Here is an 18,032-nt window from a genome sequence, read left to right as displayed (position 1 = left end):
TTTACACAGGAACTGAGACAAATATTTTAACCTTGCCCCTGTTAAAGGACAAGCAAAAACTAAAGAAGCAACCTATGTATATGTGTTTTGTTGATTTTAAATCAGCCTTCGATTCTCTGAACCGAAACCGACTGTGGGGAAAACGTACAGCAATGGGTTTACTGTCTGAGCTGCTCAAAGCCATAGAGCTGCTTTATACTAATACATGGGTGAGGATACGAATAGTGGATGGATCGATCTTGTCAAGGAAAATATATACCTTTCTGGGATTACAGCAAGGTTGTGTCCTAGCACCCTTTCTATTTAACTTATGCCTGGCAGACCTCACAGACAACCTCAAGATATTAAACTCACATGCACCTAAATAAGGTTCAATGAGTATCTCCAATTTTCTCTATGCAGACAAAGTAATTTCTATAAGCCAAACGCGAACTGGGTTACAAAGATTACTGAGGAGGCGGGCAGAATATTCCCAGGGAAATGGGCTAATAGTAAATTTATAAAAGACAGAGGTAATGAAAATCTGTCACAAGACAAACAAAAAGCATGGATGGTATTTAAATGAGGAACAAGTAGAGCAAGTACAATGTTATCAATATCTGGGCATACGGTTTGATGAACGAGGAAATTTTAATCAACATATGAAAGAATTAAGAAGAAAAGGCATAACACTGCGTCTAACATTCTCGACCCTAAAAAGAAAATTGAACGGTCCTGGTCTTCGACCGTTATTAAAAGTGATATCAGCTAAACTAGTTCCAAGTCTAACCTATTGCAGTGTAGTAAATTCAAATATAATTAGATTATACAGGCAGCTATTTTTCCTACCACCAAATGCTTCACGAGCACAAATACACTTGGAGTTTGGGTTAGCGAATCAGACAGTAGCCAGGAAAGGAACCTATGTGAAAAGCTGGTATAGAATAAAAACGAATAAGAGGCACGGTCTATGCCAGATGCTATGGCAGGAATTGCAAAGGAACAACGGGACACCTACGGTGCAGTATTTGAATCAGGCAATAAATTATCTAGGAGTGCATGAACAATGGGAAGTAGACTTAGCAATAGAAGGCTTTTAAGAAAGAGGTAAGTAACAACATAAAGAGGCTATGATTACAACAAGATAAAGAACAATTATAAAAAATATCACATGCATGGGCAGTGTTAAATAATTATAAGTTCCTCTGACACAGCCGTATTTCGAAGAAGATTGGTCCCTTGTGCTAAATCTATGGTTCATGCATTTTAGATTACGGAAGCTACCGGATGACAATGCGGTCTCCCTAAGAGAAAGGGTGAGTGAGAATGAGCACTGTAACCTATGTAAGCAAGGGAAGATGAACCTGAGTCATATAATATGTCTTTGCTCAGCCCTAATGCAAGAATTAAAATGCATGTTAAAAGTTTTTTTTAACCAACAAGGAATACGAATATGTAGACAAGCAGTAATAACTTGTCCAAAACCTGATGATCCTATTCTGAACTCCAGCATGGTGAAATTCTTACAAGTGGCAGAAAAAATAATACTGGCAAATCAGCAGACACAATCCGCTTAGTAGGACGACGAAGGACCATAAAAACCCAGGATTATGATTGAATAGAAGAATGAGCCTGTTTTAATATTGAAGTTATTTTTTTTCTTTTAATGTCTTTCTAAAAAATAATATAAGAGCTATTTATATGACGGTCTATGTATTTTAGTATGAATAGATTTATATTTGTAATGTTTTTTATGAACTGAACAAAAAATTACTTACCTTATCTTAGGCCACCACTGTATTTTAGGACAATGGCACATACCCCTCTTTTTAATAGGGAATGTTATGGTTTGGCAAGTTTTCTGGTGGGAGTCCTCAGAATTAGAAAAAAAGCTTTGTGGTTAAAATGACTTATACCTTTTACAAATTGTGGCATTATTTTCGATGACTACTTTCAATAAGTACCTATCTGGATGTTTAATAATCAAGTTCTAGGTTTAAAAAAAATGTTTTTAAGGCTTTAATTAATGAATATTGTGGGGTTACATGTGGCTTTTATGGCTTTAATTATCTGAAGAAAGTATTCATTCATTCATAAACATGTCATAAAGGCTAGTGCCATTTTTTTTTACTCTAGCCTATTCCTACCACCATGGTGCGCCGTTTTGTAAATACGGCGCAAACATGGTTGTAAGAACTTACTAATCACAGAGTTCACATTTTTTATGCCCAACTGTGCTATCTGGCAGCCTCTAAGAAATGTATAATGTATTAGTCTCTCTGACGGGTCGGACCGATCCGACCTGCACACAATTATGACCGTTGCTGCCTCTTCTTGGGATGACCCGGAAGTGACCCGAGGTCCGCCTATCCTATTGGTTCGGAACTATACCCGCGGGACCCTGGGGACGTAAAAGGCGAGATCACAGAGTTCACAGGAGGCGCAGAAGGCTGGAGAGGAGACTTCCAGAAAGCATCGGAGGATCGAACCCGAAGACTCGAGAGGATCCAGGTGAAGAGGAGTCGCCTAAGATCGTCAGGAATCCCCGAGGACAGAGCCCGACCGGAACAAAGAATCATCACGGTCCCAACCCGGGACGAAGACCGCCGGCCCTGGGAAGCAAATGCCTAGGGCCCGCCACGCTTCAGGAGAAGCGTGGCCAAGCCAGGTACGGGGCTGGGGACGGGTAGGGAGGTCGGGAGGGGGGAGAGAGCAAAAGCACGGGCACGGGCACTGGGTGGGAGGTATACTGAAAGAGGTGGGAAGGCAAGAACAGGGAAACACTGTGTGCATTAAACAGGCCACTGTTGTGAAAGAAACAGGGTCAGCCACCGGCAGAAAGGAAGAAAGAGAGAAAAACAAAATGTAAAAAAAAGAGAAGGCTCAAGAGCCTAAGGAAAAGAGAAAGAGGAAAGGTATACAGGAAATAAAGAGAGTAAACGGCCAGAAGAAAAGCCCAAACAGACAGGTCTGAGAAAGGACAGAAGACAGGAGAAGAAAGAAAAGAGCGGAAGACAGAAAAAGGAAAAGAAAATAGCAGAAATAAGAAACTAGGAGAGAGAGAGAGAAGAAAGGAAAAGAGAGCAATTCCCGAGAGGCCTATGGAGAAATCAGAAAGAAGAAGACAAGATTAGTCCACCAAGACGGGAAGAGACATCTGAAACCAACTACCACGGACTTACTCACCATAAAGTACTCTGTAGAACAAAAATAAATCTCCCTTACCTATAGACATAATCAGTCTTGTGTACTTGATATCGGCCAGCCTACGACAGTATCCTTTAATACTGCCTATAAATACAATGATTTTTAGAAAATATATTTTAAAGATTGTCTTAAACATGTTTCATTTAAGTCCATTTTTCTTTTAGTACTCCTCACCACCACACACACAAATCATCCTAGATGAAGTTAAGTTATTTATGCTAGTTTGCACTACACAATGTAGGTCTAGTTTCAAACTTTTTACAAGTATTGTTGGAAAGTCACTTGTTTAGAAGGGTGTGTCTTTTTTGGAAACACAGTGCAGGTCTGTGTTTCACCACATAGTTGTGAATCCTTGGAAACTTCATTATTTGTATCAACAATCCCCTTGAAACTATCTGTAGGAAATTGCGTTATTGGTTGACTGGGGTAGAAGCCCCAATCTGGCTACAACCACAGTCCTTATCAAGGTGAACCATGAATGTCACTTAATTAACTTGTACTTAACTCTGTAGTAGTTTGAGACAAAGCAGGTAAAGTGTGAAGTATTTATGCAGCATACAAACAGAAAGAAATATCACGACCCACGTTAGAAAAATAGATTAAACTTTACAAAATAAAATGATACCAGAACTACATGAATCCAATCAGTAGAAGTGGAGATATTCAATTTAATTTTTCTAGGTAAATATAGTGCTCAATTGCACAAAGCACCACTTGCAGCCATCTGGTTGTTCTAGACTATGTCAAACCAACTTCGATGGAGAGTGGGCCTCATACAGAGATCAAGTTAGTCTTGCTGATAAAGTTACATTCTCAAAGTCCACAAGAAGAGTTCTGTTCATTGAGGAGGAGGCTGAGAGGAGCAAGCAGAGCATCATTAATTTTTGTTGCTGTAGCACAAAGACCATCATGCAATCTGGGAGCCTGTGAAATGGTTTGCTTTGAATTCAGCCCATAATGGGTGAGATATAGTGTTTTCTCCTAAATGACTCATGCTTTACCATTGCATTGCAATCAAACTGATTTCAAACTAGAATAATTTGGAATTATTTTTATTCAGGTCTATTTTTTTATATATTTTGCAATATAACTTTAAACGGTTTTTCATTTTCCCCAGGGTGTGATTTGACTTGTTTTTTTACAATTTTACTTCTGGTACCTGTTAGACTTGCCATCCTTCGGGTAGTTTCCCCTAAATGTATGCCTCTGTTTCCCAGGTTGTTGATGTGTGCTGAACTTTGTTTTTGCTGTTTTTGTTACTCTGGGAACTTTACCACTGCTATCCAGTGCTAAAGTGCAAGTGTTCCTATGTAAAAGGTATGTGTATTTGGATTTCCATGGCATATTTGATTTACTGGAAAGTCCCTAGTACAGTGCACTAGAGGTGCCCAGGGCCTGTAAATCAAATGCTGCTAGTGGGCCTGCAGCAGAGGTTGTGCCACCCACATGAGTAGCACTGTAATTATGTAACAGGCCTGCCACTGCAGTGTCTGTGTTTGTAGTTTTAAACTGCCAATCCAACTTGCCAAGTGTACCCACTTGCCAGGCCTAAACCTTCCCTTATCTTACATGTAAGACACCCCCAAGGTAGGCCCTAATGTGTTGTATAGTCCTAAGAGTGAAATACTGCTACATTTCTTTTTCACTGTTACAAGGCCTATCTCTCTCATAGGTTAATATGGGGGCTGCCTTTCAAAATTGGTGGATTTTTGGTTTTTTGGTCTTGCTTTGTTTAGATAAATATTACCTATTTTACTAAACCTGTGTTGTGTCATTTTGTAGTGTTTTCCTTGAGTTACTGTATGTGTTGGTACAAATACTTCACCCCTAGACTCTGAAGTTAAGCCTGCCTGCTTGTGCCAAGCTACCTAGGGGGGTGAGCAGGGGTTAACTGAGAGTGATTCTCCTTTACCCTGACTTGAGTGTGGGTCTTTGCTTGGACAGGTGGTAACCTGACTGACAACCAAAGACCCCATTTCTATCAGTATCCATCTTGGTTTTGGCCTTTACATTAGCTGTATATCATAACTGTGTTGATATTTCACCAGTTATTGCATACCTATGCCTGTACTTTATTCTGAGGAAAGCATTGCTGCCCCAGCAAAGCTGTCAAGGAAACAGCAAAATAAATTAACATTAAAACAACACTATGAAACAACACAGCAAATCAATATAGTATTAAAACAGACAAGAGCAATACACCAAAATACAACACAACAGAACAAAGTAAATTAACCGCTACAGAACACAGTATACTAAGAGAACTTAAAAATGTACAGCTGCAACACAAAAATAAAATGCAACATAACATCACAAGATCAGCACAAGACAACACCACACAACACAATAACACAGAACCACAACACAATACAACACCAACACAACAATAGAAAAGTACAGCACACCAACAATTACCTCGTTAGATAACATAAAAATACAACTAAATTGTGATGTGATATATTGTAGTTGTTTTGTATGTGTAGCTTATAATTGTCTTGTTGTGTTGCTGTGTTGTGTTTTCGTTTTCTTGTATTTTATTATTCTGTTGCTGAATTTTCTCTTTGGGTTTATATGTTGTGTTGATTTAATATGTTGTGGCATCGGCTTGTCTTCCTATGTTGCTGTGATGATTTGTTATGTTGTACTGCTACGTCGTACTCTGTGTCATTTAGGGTATTTTAATGTGTAGCATCAGTTTTGTTATGTTGGTGTGTTGTGTTGTTAGCTTGCTATGTGACTGTGCTGTGTGTAGGTATTGTACCGTGCCAATGTTTTTGTCGAGTTTGTTGTGCTATGCTGATGTTTCTGTTTGTCAACTGCAATCACTTTTATCAAACAATGCAGGTACCTCCAATGCACTACTATTATCTAATGATAAAAGGTATTAATTAGCAAGGGTTCTGCACGGATTAACTCTCTAAACTGGTTTGACGGTGAGGAAAGAAGGTACACAGTGGTAAAATATGCATACTTGAATACAGACTAAGAGTGTTTAAACATGAACAGATGGCATTTCCATCATTTAGTTTAATTCTGCCAAACAATGGTTAACAAACGAAATGTTCATGTGGGTAATGTTAGGCAGCATAAATTCAATTACATTGGACCAGAGCCGCTGCTGTATTTAAGGCCTTTTAGGCGGCAAATATGAATTACACTGAAAGCATGAGAAGCCATTCTCATCACTGTGGAAAGCTTCCAGGGAAGGGACTGTTTTGGCATTTTCCTCATACCGTTGATCACACAACTTATTGAGACAATTCAACAGTTGTCCTTTGCAGCTGGTGTTTTGTGTTCTATTGCAGTGACAATAAATGACAATTGATATTTGGAACTGTCAAATGTCATTACACTATGTACTTGAAAAAACACCTGTAGTGTGCTCACACGTTCTTGCCCATCCAGTGTGCAAACGTACACATAAATCCATTGTTATTAGATGTTAACCTAAAGTATATGAGGTATTATATTGTTTAATATTAGAAAAACATTTTTTGTCGATTTTTAAAATAGCAGATTGCCTACCTTTACACTTACAGATATTGTCATATTTGCTTTCTTTAAAAAGATTGAAAGATTTATGATTTGCTTTCAATTTTGTGTTAGAACCCAAAACGTGTCTGCTGTACCCTAAACTAGCGAACCCAGTTCATCATGGCAAAATGTTATGTTATGTTGACGTTTCAGGCCTGTTGGATTTATGGGTGTGCGAGACTCACCTACATGAACAACTTAAGTAACTTTGAAAAGTTGGAAGACATTTAAACAAAGGTGGATGCAAACGTTCCCAAAAAATAGATTGTGTTAGGGAAAAAACGCAAAACCTACTATTTTGTAGGTTCAGTACATTTTATAAGCTGGAAATTGTTTTAAATTGAAAAACACAGCAACTTTCCAAAGATACACAGTTGAGTATATTGTGCAACCTAGGGGAATATTCATGAGAGGTTTGCACCACCTATGCGTCACTTTTAGAGATGCAATGGCTGCGCATTCCTTACAACCATATCTATGAGGCCACATAAAGCCTGTTTGCGTTGCTTTGAATGGCCTCATGGATATGGAGTAAGGCAAGGCACCTCAAATCGCTGCATTGCCTTACTCTGCGCAACGGAGGCCTTCCATGACCGTTGCTGTGTGTATTCCCATGGAACACTTATGAATTTTGACACATCCCCGGATTTATCAACGTTGTTAAACCTGAGAATGTGCCAAAACCTTATTCCCCCCCACGTGAGGTGCAGCAAGGGGAAATATCTTTATTTCTCCTAGTTTGTTCCTCATTCTGTGTGTGCTGCAGAAAAAGGAAAAAGCCTCCTAGTATTGTTTTTGTGTCTGAAGGTGCCCCTTCCTGCACAAAAACAATTCTGCTTACAATGCAGAGAACCAGACTGGGAACTTAAAGAAGCCCTGGCAATTTTGTTTGTATAGACCCTAGGGGAGGAGGGAGCACAAGTGTGAAACACCACTGCAAAACTGGCCCCCCGTCTCCCAGGGAAATGCCCGATGCCTGCTATGGCCCGTCTGGCCCTGACAATGCATGGTGCAAGGGTGCCTGCGTTGGCGCTAGGATGTAAAAACAGCACCATCACATTTGGAAAGGACAGTAATGTGTTGTACTGCATAGGTATGGTCCATTCCTGTGCTTGCCCTTTGATGTAGGCAAGCGCACCAAAGGTCACTTACTGCACTGCCCTGCCTCAACAGCCCATAACTATGTGCCCATGTTTGTAGAATTTTTATTCTGCTCATCAATAGCAAAATACTCAAAGTCCATTTCAGGGCAACAAGTGTGGCAAATTCTTCACTGTTATCAAAGTGTAGGACTGAATCTTTTTCTGTGACACAAACTAATCTGATGCTTTGGAGATACAATGTTATCCAAAAACCCTGCATACCGAAAATTATAGTAATTCATTTTTATTCTTATTTAAAAACCTAGAAACAATAATGGTTTCAAAATCCAATGCAATGAATAAATGCTGATATTTTGTTCAACTTGTATTCAGAAACCATACAGATTTCTGTTTGCTGTTCAGATGAGGTTCATCCGATATGATACATGGCTTAAGTAAACTTTTGTCTTTCTGTATATTACTATATTATGTTTGCAATTATGACCTACGATCCGTGCAAATCATACCTCTTTGAATATTGCTGGGTCTCTAGTTTTAAAAAAGCCCTAGTCTGGTTGACCTTTATGGGTACTGTCGGAACCCATGCCACATATTGCAGCCATTACCCATGGCAAATGAAAGGAAATTGGTAAGACATTTGCAGCACACTCTGGACAGGACAAATAAGTAGATGGAAGCATGTCACACCACTCTGGGTTTCCTTGTGTCAACTTGATAGGTTTCACTGGGTGCCAGCTGTTACAGGTCCTAAAATCACAACCTTCCCAACCCAAGAATGGATGTATATGCAAAGCAAATTTATTTATTATTTTCCACTGTGTGTTTGTGGGCCTTTCCTCTCCCATGTGACAGCCCCTCCACCTAAGTGGGTTTACCTTTTTTAATAGGGAGAAGTGTTGATTACCTTTTTTAATATGGAGTAAAGTGGTAGGACCTTTGAAAGTCCCGGAAAGATAATTCACAGAAATGTGAGGAAGAACTTCACTCAAAGCTTATTTATGCAAGGAATACTGAGTAAGAAAAAGTAGAGCGATCCATGCATTAAACACCAGATGTTTTTTTCGGTTGGTATGTTTTCCTGGGTGCTTGCTGACTCTGGGCCCAGATACACCAAAAACATACAGCCCAAGAGTTGGTGTTTACCATATGGTTTATCAGGCACTTTTTCTAAAGATGTCCTCATGAATAATGTCATATGCCCATCCTAGAAGGAACAGAGATTGTGTATATATGTTAGAAGATGGATCAGAGCCCCCCCACTCAATTAAAAGCTAAATACCTTAATTGATGTCGTGGCTAGGATTTTGGGAGAGTCTTTGTTTGTGTTCTTAATATTCAAGTGCTATGGAAAGCTTAATGTGCTATTTCTCTCTTTCAACTCAGATTTTTGAGGTGGTTGGTACTCTTGAACAATGCCCTGGGCAGCACTTGGCTTTCATGAAATATATCAAGCTCATCTTCTATTCTATGGATTTGTAGACAAGAGGCAGAAAATGTGACTTTGCTAATAGGCAAATATTTTCTGAGGCATTGTGGAAATATGAAACTGATTAAGCTATAGTCAAACTTCTGGTTGCCTTTAGGAGAAAATATTCCCAGGTTAAATTAGGAAAATGTGGAGTTGTTACAATTATCAGTGCTTCCTTCAGTTCCTGAGAAGGAAAGGGTTGGGAAGAAAATCTGCATCTGGTAATAAGCTGCCGCACTGCACTCGGTCTGGGATGGCCCAGGCCCACTGAACAAAGGAGGAACTCCAGACATTCAGAGACAACAAAGGAGAGGGTGCCCATTGAAGTTTTGGTGGGAATGTCTCTGGAAGTGATGTCAGTAAATGGTGGAGCTGAGGTCCTCAGAGAAGCTCTGCTCGTAGACCACTTAATATCTCCAAATTGGACTGTCTCAAACTTCTCTGCAGGAGGTTTGAGACAGGAGTGGAGGGATAATGTGGCTTCCTAGGATTAGCAAGGTGTGTCTGGACTAGAACATTTCACCCACACTTATAAACGCTTGTACAAGGGAGAGAAAGGATCAAGAACCTGAACCTAGATGGTGATTGTGGCAACATCATGGACAGCTGGAAGGACAAGCTACCTGATGCCCTAGTGGTCTAGGAACTAGATGGGTCTTTCCAAGGCCGGTGGCAATAGCTCCCATGTAGGCCCTGCAGATCAGCTGGGGAAGAGCAAGCAGCAGGCACGGAGGACTCTGCTGCAGGGGGCCAGTGAAACAAGATCCTTGCAAAAATTATCATTTGGCAGCCAACAGGCCTGGTTAGAGCTCTCCACCACGACTGCAATGAGCCAGAGGCCCAACAGACCCAAATATTCACCTTTAAATATGGTGGCCTTTTTGACTTTTTGCCTGAACACAGCATGTGGAGCTATGTCACATTTACTTAAGATTCCCCCTGAGAGTGTCAACCCCCAGGGGACAATACAATTCTTTTTTGTTACATTGGCCAGGGAGGTGCCTGCATGGCCCCCATACTCCCTTTGAGCATGGGAATCCCATCCCCCAGGCCTGTGCAACATTTTATGGGGCCCGGACTCCCAACACTGGCATGAAGAGGAGGAGGAAGGCCATTGCACTCCCTTTATTTTTCTTGTGTATTATTAAGTCCTTCTGTACCCACATTAGTGACCGCGGGAAGGCCAACCCTGGCAGAATGTTGCCTATGGGCTGGGAAATATGCATACTGGCTCCCGTTCCCGCACAGCAACGTGCTGGATGGGTGGGAAGCAGGCAGGACAGCATAGGAGAAGGCTTCCTCAGCCTCCCCAACATAAGGTGGGACTAGCGCTTCTGTCTCAAAAAAAGGGAAGGTAAAAGAAAAACACATGCAGCAATGTCATACAGTGGAAAAGACAAAGTAGGCAGACACAGTCATAAATTAGTCACTGCCCCATAATGTATTTCCAGATTTCTCATTTTATTATTTTTCTCTGTCATGTTTCCCCAAGGAGTAGAAGGGACGCCACCAACATGCATAGGGAAGTGCTTGGGGCTTTAGTAGCACAACAGTCCCCTCTTGGGAAACTTCATTCTATATCTAACACTTTCCAGGAAACATAAGCTTGTCAGGGAGCAAAGGCAGGACTGAGTGATTTCAGAGGTAACATTTAGCAAGGAGACAAGGCGAGGTTATACCAGGCCACTCAAAGTATAACTGAGGCCACTCAACAGCACAGGACATGAGACAGACTAGAACAAATTATGATCAAAGTAAGGAGTGTACTGGTATATGAAGAAGAGGTTTCTTGGTAGATCAGGGAAAGACCTCTGCACTGACACCAGCCGATTGCTTTTAACAACAGTCATACAGTAAAGTCATAGTGGGGTCTTCTGTAGAGACACTATTGTACTCAGTCCAAGGTGGACCGATATTGACAACAACATTGAGACAGGTAAGTCTTCAAAGGTCCTGGTTGCAACAACAGAGGTCTTTTCCTTACCTGATTGGAACGGAGACAAAGCCAGAGCTCACACTGTAAACTGATAGGGACTGCAACAGACAGGGGCTATACTTGGAATGGTACAGAAAGTCAGAGTGGAAAAATAACCAGAATACAGGACAAACAATTCGACAATCAGGCAAGGAATTATGAACAGGGCTTCAGAAATCAAGAATACAGGATTCAAGGGCTTGCTGTACTTTTACAGGTAATGGAACACGTAATGCTCCATTGGTACAGGGAACTGGAACTAGAACTCGAGGATGTATTCAACAGGCACTGGAACAAGTAATGCCCTGCTGGTACATGGACACTGGAACTAGGATTCAGAACAAGGAATTTACCCAACAGGCACTAGAATAAATTATGCTGTGGTACATAGGGATGAACACATACATTCAGAACAAGAACAGAACAGAAATTCAGAAGAAGGAAATAAAATGAACCGCTGAGAAGCGAGTGAATAGATGGTCAAAAGCCCAACAAGGAAACACAGAAATCAGAATATCAGGCTAGAAAAGAAGGTGACACTGAAAAACAAGGGAAACACATAATAATAATAATGCTAATGGCAGCCACAGGAAAGCAGGACACTGCAAAAAGCAGTAGCAGAAATAAGAAACTTCTTTCAAGGTTTCAAGGATTTAGCAGTGTAGACAATTGGAGAAGAAAGCAGGCATTCCCAGCATGGGCAGTTGACGCATAAGGTCTAAATGCAGAGACCAGGCTTGAATCCCTCCTCCCAACTCACAGCCACCCAGGGTGATTGGACTTCAGAACAGGTGTGAGCTGGGTATAGCACAGTACAGGTGAGAGCTGCCAAGGTCCCTCCTCTAGCTCATTGCCTGAAAGTTTCGCGTAGGCTCTCATTATTCTAATGAGACTACTGGGTTTTGAGGGGCAGAATCACCTGCGGTGTGGGAGACTGAGTCTGACCCACTACAGGTGACAGCTGTCACTCCAATCTGGGTTTTGCTCCGGCTAACCTACAGTGCCTCATCTCTTCCCAAAGGCTGGGATGATTGGGCAGCCAAGCACATGACATAACTGGTTTCTCAGGGAAGCCGTGGTCCCTCAGGTCTCATCCGTTTCTCTCAGTTACATTAGTCTCATATACACAATGACAAACAGAGGCAGTATACATTTCAATAATTCTTTAAAGATGCAACTGCATCTTAGATAGCAAAGCATGGGCTGCAATAACCAGGATGATACAGCATGACAAGATTCAAATTGTGACAAGGAGAGTGAAGCATAGAAATAACGCTGCCATATTGTCACTAGAGACAATAGACTAATTCCTACCTAGGCTATACTAGAGCACAGAGTGTTAAGCTCTAATTCTGCCCTACAGGTTACCCTGAGAAGACATCATCCACCATACCTGAGCAAAGGCCTGAAGTCTGCTGAAGCAGCTGTAGCAAAGTGTTCAGCAATCAGCATACAGTCGTGGTTCTCTGGCTGGAATCTCCCTTTAACGTGTAAGGGACAGGAGAGTGTTTTTATAATAAAACAGCTGATCTTCTGAGAAAATGTCCCTACGTAAGGATGTGTGTTTTCTATGAATGTCAGAGACAAACCTTAAAGCACATTCATTGGCAACCTATCTTACTGCTACCTTGAAAGAAGCACAGAGTGAGCAAGAATGTCTTGGTCGAGAACACAGTGCTGGCCTAGGCAAAAACAGCTAGATAGAGAGAAATAAAACAAGACCGTAAAAGTGGCTACTGTAACAATAATAAAGAGAAGCCGAATAAAATATATCTAGGTTAACGTGCACAGCAGCAGGCCTAGTATGTAAAAATAACATGCATGGAGCTATAACTAGAATGGCTACACAACAAAGGAGTGCACAGAAGTTCCAGAAAGCAACCAGTAGGCAGAACGAATGGAATAAGGATCAGAGATAGTTTTACAATCTGACTTTTATTTGAGCAAGGGAAAACATGGGCATGCTGGAATAGGTAAGACAAGTATAATCTGACTCACCAAAAGTCTCTTCTTTAGCTCTCATGGCAGGTAGGGTGTACAAGTACCATAATGCATTAGTGTTTGATAAGTAAACCCTGTAATGAAATCAGGAGTGGATCTGATATTTAAAAGGGTTTGAATACTGATGTTCACCACAGGTTTTAAAGTAGTATTCATGATGGCAGCAGGCTTGCAGAAGGTCATCACGAAGCACCACCCGATGGCAGGATCACAGGATCCTGACAGACCTGGGGAGACTTTCCACAATATTTTGAGCACTCTGGGCTGGATCACTTGCTCTGCATCTTGGGAGTGCGAGGCTCTGGAAGATGGTTCTGCTGCTGCATTTTATGTGGCCTGAAGCATAAAAGAAAGATTTTGGCATGTGGTATATTGCTTTTAAACGTTTATTGAAAGTATATTGCTGAAAATTATTTTTGGTAAACATTGCCATGTTTTTATTGACAATGATTGCATTTATAAATAGTTACTGAGTCCATTGATCTGATGGTGATTGTTAACTTGTGGTTATATTGATGTGACTCCCCTGAACAAAGCCAATAGGCATGCCTTATACATTGATGTGGTGACTACTTAACAAAGCCAGTGGGCATCTTTATCTAAAATGACTCCCCCTTGTGTTTTGATGTTCTATCTTATATGGGTGGGGACTTTATTGTGATTCTGGGGATAATGGCCCACTGAGGTTCAAATGTGATTTCAGAATGTCACCAAAGGTATTTCCATCTGCCAGGTGTACATATTTGCAATTTAGTGCACAGTAATTAGTAATGAGTGTTTAATAAATGTGCATTTTCTTTTTCAAAGAAAAGAAACTAACTGAGCACTCACATATTGAGTGTTGTGCCAGTGAGTGACAATTACTAGCGTATACCACCTTCCCTCCAGAAGACTTTGGACTGCTCTGCTTCACTACCCTGAGAAAGCAAAGTGCTACAATGGGGTGGTTGGTTCACAGTAAGCAGACAATTGTGGGCCTATGACTTGTGCACTTCTCACATCCTACACAACTGATAAACCAATTTCACATAGATGATTTCACTGGGGTCTGAGACATTTGACAATTTTATAACAGTATGGGGGTCATTCTGACCCTGGCGGTAATTACCGCCATGGCGGAGGTTGGCGGTAGCACCGCCAACAGGCTGGCGGTGCTCCGCCGGGCATTCTGACCGCGGCGGTACAGCCGCGGCCAGAAGCGGAAAGCCGGCGGTGTACCGACGACTTTCCGCTGCCCATGGGAATCCGCCATGGGGATTCTGACAGCCCATACCGCCATCCAGTTCCTGGTGGTTCACCCGCCAGGAACAGGATGGCGGTATGGGGTGTCGTGGGGCCCCTGGGGGCCCCTGCAATGCCCATGCCAATGGCATGGGCACTGCAGGGGCCCCCGTAAGAGGGCCCTACAAAGAATTTCAGTGTCACTGAAATTTGCGACGGGTGCAACTGCACCCGTCGCACCTTCCCACTCCGCCGGCTCCATTCTGAGCCGGCTTCCTCGTGGGAAGGGTGTTTCCCACTGGGCTGGCGGGCGGACTTTCGGCGGTCGCCCGCCAGCCCAGTGGGAAAGCCAGAATGACCGCCGCGGTCTTTTGACCGCGGAGCGGTCTTTCGGCGGGAACCGCTTGGTGGGCGGCGACCGCCGTCCGCCGCAGTCAGAATCACCCCCTATATGTTTTGCGTACTGTTGTGTGTTGTATTATGTTATGTGTTACATAGTACATATTATGTTATTGTTAGGTGGAAGGTTATGCAAAATGAAGTTTATTATTTTGTGTGTTGTGTACTGTGTTGTGTTATGTATGTTACTACAGTTTTGCACAGTGCACATACACCCAAGGATCTCTTGGTGCTGGAATGTAAAGGTAAGCCTAGCCAAACAAATTAGCTTTTACATAAGAAGGTTTAGTTTTTTCCCTGAAGTCAAGGTATGAAACTGTAGTTTTCAATCTCAGGGGGGAGAATTCCAGATCTTAAGGAAAAGATATGAGAGTGGTCTGCTGGATGAGAGATTAGTAAAATGAAGGAGTCTAGACAATACATAGGGCTTGATAAAACAAGTCAAGAAATGAAATGTCGAAGAGTAGACACAGGTGATAATTGAACAAAGAGGAGACAACAGACCAATCGTCAGTGAAGATTCGATGAAGAAGAACAAGCACAGAACAGAACACTATGCTTAACAGCCAAGATGGAAACTGCGTTAAAAGAATACATCTGATGGCAGATTTGTTCTTCTTCTTTACTTTGCATCTGTATGATTCTGTTTTAAAATTAAATTGATCACAAGTCCCATTGGTGCAAACTATCTCAATATGTTTTCAAGTATGCTTTCAACGTCCACAAAAGGGCTGTACATATTTAGCAAGGCAGAAATTGTTTAAGGTGTTCCATTGCGTAATGCGTAATGCTCTCTGGAGAATTCAGCACCGTTTCATAGGAATATGTAATAAGAGCAGTTTTCTTTGTAAGTATTGCCAGATGGAATGATCTACAAACCTATAAATAGAATTATGAATCTACCCTAAATGTTTTTAAAAAAATGTATGTACCACCCGTAATGTAAAAGGTGTGGGAAGCAGCGCTAATAGAAAATCAAAAACGTGTGCGAAAGATACATGATGATCAACAGTACTAAGATAATGCAGTGTCCCGGTTAGGAAGGGAGACGGAAAACTCCTAAACCAGTTGGCCTTTCTATTGTAAAGTTACGTGCTTCAATGTATCCACTTTTTTATATCTCCCTTCATTTTCATAAACTATATCTGATTTCTTCCTTTCACAATGTTGCTATGAAAACAACTGAGGATCACAGCAGGAGCTCAGTCAAGAAAAGGCAGACAGGCCACATAGCACTGCAAAGTTTGATACCGTTTTAATTGTCATACAATTAATTGATCTGGAGTCTGCTCTGCAGCAGTGCTATGCATATTCATACACCTAAAGTTTGAAGTTGAAGCACCATTTTCCAGCTAATGGTGTTAGGGTGGGGTGCAATGAAATACAGTCAGCATGCATGGAATGTAGCATCAGCCTCAAAATATTTCAAACAAAAAGACAGCGGAAAAACCTTCCCTTTCAATAATCGGTGCTTCTTACACCTATCCTCCCTCGCACACATCATCCAGAAAGCAGCTACACGATACAAAGCACACGGGGATTCAGCCACCAGCAACGTCTGGCAACTACAGACAATATAATTCACAAGATGAAGCTCCATTCACAGCCAGCATAATACCAGGTTAGAGGCAGAAGAGCAGGATAACAAGATGTACTGACAGCCTAATGCCAGCACCGTTGTGAGCTGCTCCTCTGCTCTGGTCCACCTAATAACAAGGCTCCAGACATCATGCTGTAAAAGAAAGTCTCCTGACCTTGTGCAAGTATTAATTTTAGGAGAATAATATATGATGAGATCATAACATGTAAGCCTTTGGGGCAGGATGAAAGTACATTGAACTCCTTGGAATCCAAGGCTGGCAGCACATTTGTTCTGGGATTAGTGGGAACATATTAAAACATAAAAATAATCTCGCGGAATATATCTCTTTTAGTATTACACTCAGTATTCCCATTTGCCAGTTTTTATGCTGGTGAACTTCTTCTAACCCGCTCAAAATGACAAATTCGCAGCACCCGCTGAAAACATGAGAATTTTAGACTGAGTGCGCAGCAAAATGAAAATACACTTAATGACTAGGACAAGAAACGCTGTTTCTAAAAGTAAGTCATAAGGGGGTGTACTCTTCTCATACACAAATAGAATTCAAACTCTAATCGCCCGGTCAAATATTATTTTACGATATGGGTAACACAAATTCCAGTGTATTAAATCCTTGTGAGCATAACCAAAAGTAGTTAGGCACGTATTGTAACATTAGAGACTGCGACTTGTAAGACATCAGTAGTGAACTGAGCTTTGAACGAGCTTCCACACCGCACAAACAGAAGTAGAAAACGTGATTCTACTCCCTTATTACGTACTGGAGCCTTTTAAGTACTTGGCCCATGAAAAGCTTTTCCTTGCTGGCGTATATCTTGTGAGCAGGCCATGCTCAGAACAGTAAGAGTGTTCCTCTGTTGGAGCCTGGTGGCAGATTTATCAAAATTTTATACAGCTCAACACAGCAAGACAACTCGCTCTGCTTGCTGCGCTGTGTGACAGGGAGAAAAATTAACTGCGCCATATCCATAAATTATGACGCTCTATCCTAGGACTGGCTAGCGCCAATGCTGCACCCCTGCACCATAGTGCATCGGTGCCTGCTTTACAGCAAGGATTGTTTTTGTGCAGGACGGTGTCCCTTCCTTCACAAAAACAATCTATAAGGCATTTCCCTCTTTCTATGAGTGCTGCAGCATGCTAGTTATGTGTTCTGTGTGGTTCCTGTTGAACACGTTATCCTATCATACTCAGTATTAGTAGGCCTGAACGGAGCTCATGCAGTTCTGCTTCGCGTAATTCTGCGGAGCGGGGCAAAAGCTCAGTGAGCTTTTGCGAAATTCTGCCAGCAGATGGAGCTGTTCGATGTGCCCCATTGCACTATATTTTTGACGTTTAGGTCCGTGATGCTAGTACTGACGCTGATAATTGCAAGTGAACAGCACCACATGGTTAGCATTTGCACGGCCATTTTGTTTTCCTTTGCTTTTGTGCATGGTCCTGGGCCTGACTTTTATCTACCCATAATCTTTTCAAACCCTCACATCTAATTCACCCACCACTCATTTTCTTTTACCGTATAAGCGTGTGTCTAAGTGTTTT

The sequence above is a fragment of the Pleurodeles waltl genome, chromosome 2_1, assembly GCF_031143425.1.
Source record: "Pleurodeles waltl isolate 20211129_DDA chromosome 2_1, aPleWal1.hap1.20221129, whole genome shotgun sequence".
In the NCBI taxonomy this organism is placed as follows: domain Eukaryota; kingdom Metazoa; phylum Chordata; class Amphibia; order Caudata; family Salamandridae; genus Pleurodeles; species Pleurodeles waltl.
Note: the sequence above shows the minus strand (reverse complement) of the source record.